The sequence below is a fragment of the Carya illinoinensis genome, chromosome 14 (genome assembly GCF_018687715.1).
Source record: "Carya illinoinensis cultivar Pawnee chromosome 14, C.illinoinensisPawnee_v1, whole genome shotgun sequence".
NCBI lineage: Eukaryota > Viridiplantae > Streptophyta > Magnoliopsida > Fagales > Juglandaceae > Carya > Carya illinoinensis.
The window spans coordinates 6,121,412-6,129,485 of NC_056765.1; the positions used below are offsets into that span (position 1 = coordinate 6,121,412).

The 8,074-nt window shown below is 31.5% G+C and overlaps 1 long non-coding RNA gene across 1 annotated transcript; it reads right to left on the reverse strand.

Moving 5' to 3' along the window:
- Window positions 1–6,720: 6,720 nt before the first annotated feature.
- On the reverse strand, window positions 6,721–7,764 carry LOC122294946. Its single transcript, XR_006237810.1, has 3 exons — window positions 7,559–7,764; window positions 7,174–7,212; window positions 6,721–6,995 (listed from the first exon to the last, which is right to left on the reverse strand). It is a non-coding gene; the product is annotated as an uncharacterized LOC122294946 (long non-coding RNA).
- Window positions 7,765–8,074: the final 310 nt, after the last annotated feature.

Consider the following 8,074-nt stretch of genomic DNA (forward strand, 5'->3'; position numbering starts at 1 on the left):
ATAAGATTTTTCATATTATGAATCTTTCAATTGGAGGGAATTGCTGCTAGATGCTTTTTTTTTAGCATATCTTTCTCTCTGTTTTCTACGGAGTTCTTCCTTTTTCTCTTCTGATAAATCTTTATACGGGATATTCTCCACTCGTTGTTTTCTTTGATCTTAAAAAAATAGTCTCCAAACTTAACTTTTACAAAATTAATATTACTATTTAAAAAAAATGCTACATAACTTATTAACACAATCTTACCACTTCTCATTATGTTAACGAAGCAAATGATTCTTCTAAAAGTTGGATACTGTTCAACACAACTAAAACTAAATGAATAAATAATAATTGCTTAATGCGAAATCCATATTTCCATGATGCATTTTAAATGCTATAAACAATTTCGTTGATTCATATGTTGAAAAATACATACAACCAAATTATTTATACTTTAAATCAACAAGGAAATGAAGATAAGAAAATAACACATGGAATGAAAAAATACCATGAAAATGAAACTTATAAAAAGCATAGATCAATATCACATATCAAAATTCTTGAATAAAATATTTTTCAAAATTAATTTGCCATTCAAAGCAAGGATCCACAAAAAAATTATAAGTAGAGACCAGCAAAAAGAGATATATAAAATATATATATATATAAAAGCACTTACAGGTCTTGAAATGAACAATAGAGAGTCTTTTATATATTTAGATCTCTTGATGAGGACAATTCCTGTTTAAACACAAAAGGCATTGTAAGTTTTAATTGTATTATATATATATATATATATATATACACAGGCAGATTATGTGTAGGCAGATTTTCCTTACCATGAAGAAAGAAATAAAACTAAGGAAATACGTACCTTCTGAAACAAAAACCGAATGAGCAATACGAGACGAAGTGAACACAAATGAGCCATAAAGACCGTTTTAAGGTGCCTATTGTCCTCAATCATCCAGACGTCCTATCATGCTGCAAAACTACTGCTGCAACCAAATCTTTTTGCGGATTCAATTGTTTTTGGCGTGTGTTACCCACCATGATGACAAAAGGGATCCTTTAAAAGCTTGCTATTGACATGTTACCTAACGTCTCTTAATTCATACATAGCTCTATTATTGTTTTTTTTTTTAAAATCCTACTTTAGTAGGTTTAGAGACTATAATTTGAAAGAAAGAGATTAAGCTTGATTCAATTGTTTTTGGCGTGTGTTACCCACCATGATGACAAAAGGGATCCTTTAAAAGCTTGCTATTGACATGTTACCTAACGTCTCTTAATTCATACATAGCTCTATTATTGTTTTTTTTTTAAATCCTACTTTAGTAGGTTTAGAGACTATAATTTGAAAGAAAGAGATTAAGTTTAATCCATTGTTTAATTAACAACATGTCATATCTCCAATCCAATCTCTTTCTTTCGAGAAGACTTTTTCTCTCGGCCTCCGCGATTAGCATGAGATTTGAGACTTTATCAAAAGTTTTTTATTTTTTATTTTTTAGTAGTGCAGTCAAATTCTGCTTGAAATTTCCTGCTCAACTTCACATTCCACGACACATGTTTGACGACTATGAAGTACTTGCACATTGCTTTAACTTAAACAGTGATCTGTACCTTTTATGTCTGAGAAGAAATTATGCCGCTCAGTGTTTATTGCTGAGCATGCCGCCCTTAGTTTTTTTTTTTATATAATTTTTTAATATATTTAAACATTTTTAAAAAATAAAAAAATCTACCAATATATTTAAAATTATTTTCTTAATTATTAAATAAAAAAATTAAAAAAAAAATTGTGACTAATGACCACTTTGAAAAGGCAAATAGAGAAGATATACAAATATTTTCTAATAATAACTTTAGTATAAAATAATAAGATAATGATAGATTTACTCATTGTACAAATTGTGATTTTCATCCAGAGGTTTCTCGGTCGTCCAAGAGTCATGCGGGAAGAAGCGTCGAAGTCTCCAAGTCCTCTTTCTTCCTCCTCCTTATTTTCCTTTTTTCTCAACTTTACACTTTTATCCTTCTTGTCACTTACCGCATGAGTGTTAAGGTTCTTTTTCTTTTTTTTTTTCACAAAAGAACTTTATGAAAAATGAGTTAAATTTTACATTTCACATTTATATAATCCAAGACCAATACTATAAAGCAGGCATTTGCTTTTGAAAAAACTTTAGAAACACAAAACCCGACACAAGCTAATGTACCTAAACAAGTGCAAAACTAATCACCCAGTATAATAAATAAAATTCTTGATTTTTAATATATTTGTTGAGTCTTTTTAAGGTTGAGATCAATTTGAGGAAAATATGCACAATCATCTCAAACTATAACAGTATCTGTTGCAATCATCTCCTAATCTATCAAAAACTTGTAATGGACTCCCTTCTCCCTTTAAAATAGTCCAAATTAGCCCTAACAATTTAAAAAAATATATAATAATATAAAATAATAAAAAAAAGTAAGGAACCCACAAGAAAGAAGATATGTTTGCTTTGAATACGGAGGACAAGCCGGGACCAACATTGAATAAGGACTTGTCATCTACTTTCCAATGACAATTCCAATCCACACGTCTAATATCAGTTATCCAGTGCACTATCACTATTGATAAAAAAAATTTAATATACGTAATCCCTGACATCACTTCGGTGGAAAAAATCATTTAGCTCGATTCTTTTTCATCCATGTAATTTGGCACCCTTGAGCTTCCTTTTATTGTTGCATGTGAGACTAAAATGAAGTTTATTGTTTCATATGCTAAAATGAAGTTTTTGCTATTCTGGGAACACTAAAACATATCAATAATTTGTAGAAGCAGATAATAGCACAAATTGATTAGGAAATGTGTTGATTACATATAACATAGCAAATTACTTCATTTTAGTACATTGCAGGTAGAATTCCATGCATATTATGTAGTAGTCATCAGTTCATCTTCAATTATGTTATTACTACAATAAATGGCAAACGTTCAAAATGTCCTAAAATAAAGAACAAAAGAAATAAGTACATCTTATTCAATATACTGAAGCAACTGAGATTATTCATGTGAATCAACCTGTTTAGAAGGAGACCAGCAACACTGTCATGATTGTTGATATCTTGATCCACTGGAATTTTTCCAAATAATAAGCAAAGATTTTACAAGTGAATTGTAACTAAAAAATTTGTAAAATGACAAGCTTCAATTGGGATTTAGAGAACATTCATGGAGGAGATGAATGAAATTATTAGATCTAAAATATCATCTCTTAAATACAATTAGTATTTCAGATTCATATTACGGTTTTGTAAGAAATTGTGCATTATTAAAGGAGAAATAAAATGGAACACATAAAAGATCTAACAGAAGATAGAAACACAAATATGAATATTTGTAAAGTATTATTTTATTATCACAAAGCAAAATTACAGAAATTTGAGGCCCTTTGCCTCAATCTTTAAACGCTCTTGCTCTTCAAAAATCTGCATGCCTTTCCTATCTAAAGGAGTAGCCACTCGAAAAGAAGAGTTAAGCAAAGATTTTAAATCTCTGTTCTCTCGCTTTAGTGCTTCCATCTTCATGTTGGACTCCATAAGAAGCCGCTGAAGAATAAAAATATTCTCGTGAAGTTTGTCAACCCCACCAGTCCTAGATTGTAGTCGCTGAGAATATGCGACAAGGGTTGATGAGTATCGGGTACCGAGACTCACAAGGTCGTAGATAATTTCATTATCTGACTTATTAGTCAGATCATCATTGGATTGCATTATAGTACCTACGGAAGAAGCAGAAACAACTGGTGAATGAGGTGCAGAATATCTCATATATTGGTAATGAGAAGATTGTCGAGCCATTGCAAAGTGAGAAAGCAGAAAGAGATTACAGAGTAAGAATGCAGACTAAATTTAGAAAAGTGAAGAAGATGAGATGCGAAAGAAGATTAGCTGAATAATTCTTTTATAGAGAAAATTATGACAGAATATCACTCTATTGCTTTATAACATCTTTCGTGAAGCATCTCTCTATAAGAGACAAGAGATGTAGCATCATAGCTGCGGCGCTTGACAGATACAGAAGAGCGATGTAGTATCATAGCTGCGGCGCCTGACAGCTACAGAAGACCTGTAAAAATCTTACGGATCAGAGTTGTCTGGTCTAAAACAGAAGGTCACCATTTTTGTTGAAAGAGAGAGAGAGAGAGAGAGAGAGAGAGAGAGAGAGAGAGAGAGAGAGAGAGAGAGAGGTTAACAGCTTAATTTTGATGAATTCTTTACTGAGTATGTTATTTAGAAGAACACTTCAAGTATATCATTTATGTTTTTCTAAAGCAATTGAGAGTTTACCACTGAAACCGAAGATGTTAAACATGGGTACAGCTGAAAAAATCATGGAAGGTGGAATCCGCACCGTTTTCCATCAGAAAACCCTCCAAACAGAGCAAAAAAGAGAAAACCAAAGAAGACAACGGCCAAAATCTCTTCGTACAGAGCTTTATCAACAAAAATGAAAACCCACATGCAAATTCTATGAGATAGGGCAAAACAAAGTAGAGAAAATAAGTGAGAGGAAAGAGAAGGTGAGGAGCGAAATGATAGGAGTCGGGGTGGGTCAATGGAGAACAGTTTTATTTCGTGAGAGGAATGTGGGAGGTTTGTGTACGTGACAATACACACAAGGGAAACCCACATGCAATGTATCTGTGCTGAGAAGTGGATTCTCTCCCACCAAATGAAAACCAGGCGTCCTTAAAGCGGTTTTCGGTTTTACTTTTTGGTGAATTACAACTTGTTTGGATGCCGACTAAGTATGTCTTCGATACAAAATTATATTATATTATTATAATTAAATATATCTGATACGAGTTGGGGAATGATAATCCAATTATAACATATATTAATGTGCAATACTGTACGCATCTAATCTTCCTCAGCTGTCCAATTAGAATTTCTGATTCCGTATGGCGTAGGCAAACTTAACGAAATTGAATTCATACCTCACAAGCAATCTAGAGAGAGAGAGTAGGTGAGTGGTTGCTTTCATTGGAGAAGCATTATTGTCAAACTTAGGGCAAATTGCTTTTATAGTTTTTGCTTTGAAACAGGAAAGAAATGTAAGATAAGGAAAATGATCCCACAACCCTTGCAACCGACCCTACCCACTTACTATATTAATACAAACTAATATTTTTCTTAAGTTTAACATTTTATATCATGTATAAAATACAAACTGATTGTCAAGTTTCAATAAAAATATCATATAAATATAAATAGTTTCAATAAATATGTAATTTATTATTTAATCTTAATTGTTGATATTTTTAGCTTATATAGGTACGAAGAAGATAGATTCCATTAAGTTATAAGGATATGATAAATATAGTATTTTATGCAAAAGCATAAATTTAATATTAAATACTCATTCATCTCTTATTTTTTTTATTCAATTAAAAAAAACTACATATTTTACTTTGAAATATTTTTTACAATTTTTATTAAATATAATAATAAATTCACATAAAAAATAAATAATTTTTTAATAATAATCATCACTTTTTTTTAAAGTAATTATACGATAATATAAATCATCTTGTTCAATAAATAGCCTCTCCCACTGTAAAACCGGCTGAGCCTTCAGCCATCATCTTGATGTGAGTGGCTATTAATATGCCAACAACTAACTTGACTAAATTGCAAGACCACGTGGGAAGTTAAGAAATGAAAAACAAGACAGGAATGGATGACAGCCATCATCTTGATGTGAGTGGCTATTAATATGCCAACAACTAACTTGACTAAATTGCAAGACCACGTGGGAAGTTAAGAAATGGAAAACAAGACAGGAATGGATAAAAAATGTCAAAACGTGCCTTGTTTTAAGATTCTCGGAATGAGCAGACACGATAATGACGTATATCATTATCTATTTTGATGATTGATATTTGTCTGAATTGACTTAATTTTAAAGTACTTTATCACGTTTCAAGATGTAGGTCCCTTAACTATTTTTGTATCTCTTCGATGATTGATATTTGTCTGAATCATCGTTGGCTTAATTTCAAAGTACTTTATCACGTTTCAAGATGTAGGTCCCCCAACTATTTTTTGTATCCCTCCTCTGTCTCAACGTCTGCATCCACTCTTCATCCCTTCAAAATTTGATTTCAACATTCTTTTATATAGGTGATCATACAATGAGTCTCGTATACCACATATTTTATATTTTTATTTTTTAAATGCTTTTTTAAATTTTTTTAGATTTATTTTTTAAAATTAATTTATTTTTCATATACTAAAAATATACATTTCTGTCTATTTTCATTCAAATGTCCCATCATGTATTGCAAAAAAAAAAAGATGAAAGGTCCAAGATGAAAAAAGAAAGTCAAATGATTTGAAATCTCCAAGAATTATGATTCCTCATTTCCAGGACACTAAAGAAATGAACTTCATGAATTCTATCATTAATAGGATTTAAATTAAGCATGAATTTAACCCAAAATAAAAAAAACAAGATATGTGAAGTAATTCTGTGTCCCATTGCTTTTAAGAAACAGAATAACATATGGGTTAAAAAAACATACGAATCATCTTGTTGAGCTAATGTCCACTATCACCAAACTTCACACTCAATAATTCTAGCAAATGTAAGAAACTAAAAACCTTGGGGCATAATTAACAGACCCAAATTAGCAAACTTTGAGACGAAGAAAAATAACACAATTCCATAAGAAACCAAATTAGCAACAATGATTTTCCATAAGCAACCAAATTAGTTACACGAATGGATTTTTTTTTATCGTTTAGCGGCTAATCTTCCCACCATAGTAAAAACAAGAGCACATAATAACTCTCACCCATACTATATTACTTCCCACCACGGATAAAAGGCTAAACCACAAGCTGTTCGGATACAATCACAACAAACTGTTAAACCCAATCCTCAAACTAAAAATCTACCATTCTCACGGAAGACTTGGGAGAAACAAACATCCCCAGCTTGTCGCATGTGATCCTGATACAAGGCAGTGAGAGCAATTTAAAATTAAACATTTCAGGAAATTTTTAACTCTACCAAACACTTCAATCAAGCAGAGTAATAAAAAACCCATTAGGCTTTCCTAAGCAAACAAATGAAACATTGGTTATGATAAACAAATACATAAAAAAACAAGGCACAAAGTTGAAATTACTGTGATCTTTGAGCCAATCGGAGTAATATTCTCCTTCCCCTACAAACAAAAATCACAGAACATATCATCAAATCCATAAAGAAAATAATACATAAATTAAAAAAGTGCAGAGAGAGATCAACAGAATAAAAGCCACATATGCTTATATGCATATGATCCGATAGATTATTTTCTCACAGAAAATAACCCCAACAGAAGGAATCAAAATCATACGGATGTCCATCACACCAAAAAAAAAAAAAAAAAAAACCCAAAAACATTGAACAAAATCTTCCGATTTTGATGGTTCAGTAAAGTAATCATTCAAACATTCGTTGTTTGAAAAAAAAAATTTTGAAAAAAAACTTAGCTTTGGGAAGATCCATCGGTATTCTTCTTCACCGACCTCTATTTCTCATTCAGATGGAGGATGGTATTTCTCTGCCTTTGTCTCCATCTTCGTCTTCATCGGGCTGAGACCGGAGGCAGGCGGGGTTGAGGTTGGAAAGGAGGATGGATGATCAAACCATGGGTTATTTTTTGTGAAGAGGAATAAGTGAAGAGAGAGAGAGAGAGAGAGAGAGAGAGAGGTTTGTAAGAAATGGGTGTGAATGTCGGATAGGCAACAAGAACAAAGAAGAAGCGATAAGTTCATAAATGTGACGAAGACATTGGAACACGAAGGTGGAAATAAAAAGACCAAAACATTTGTCGGCAAAAGAAAAATATAAGCAAACCGATCGAAATTTTGGAATAAAAGTAAGGGTAAAATTAGAAATAAAAATATTAGACGAAAAAATTATAGCTTAAGCTATTGGCACTTATTAATAATAAGATATATAAAACAATACTTTGTATAAAAAGTCTGAAATATGTTAGTGCAATAATAATTTTCTGTCATGCCCCTCCTGAATGTATAATA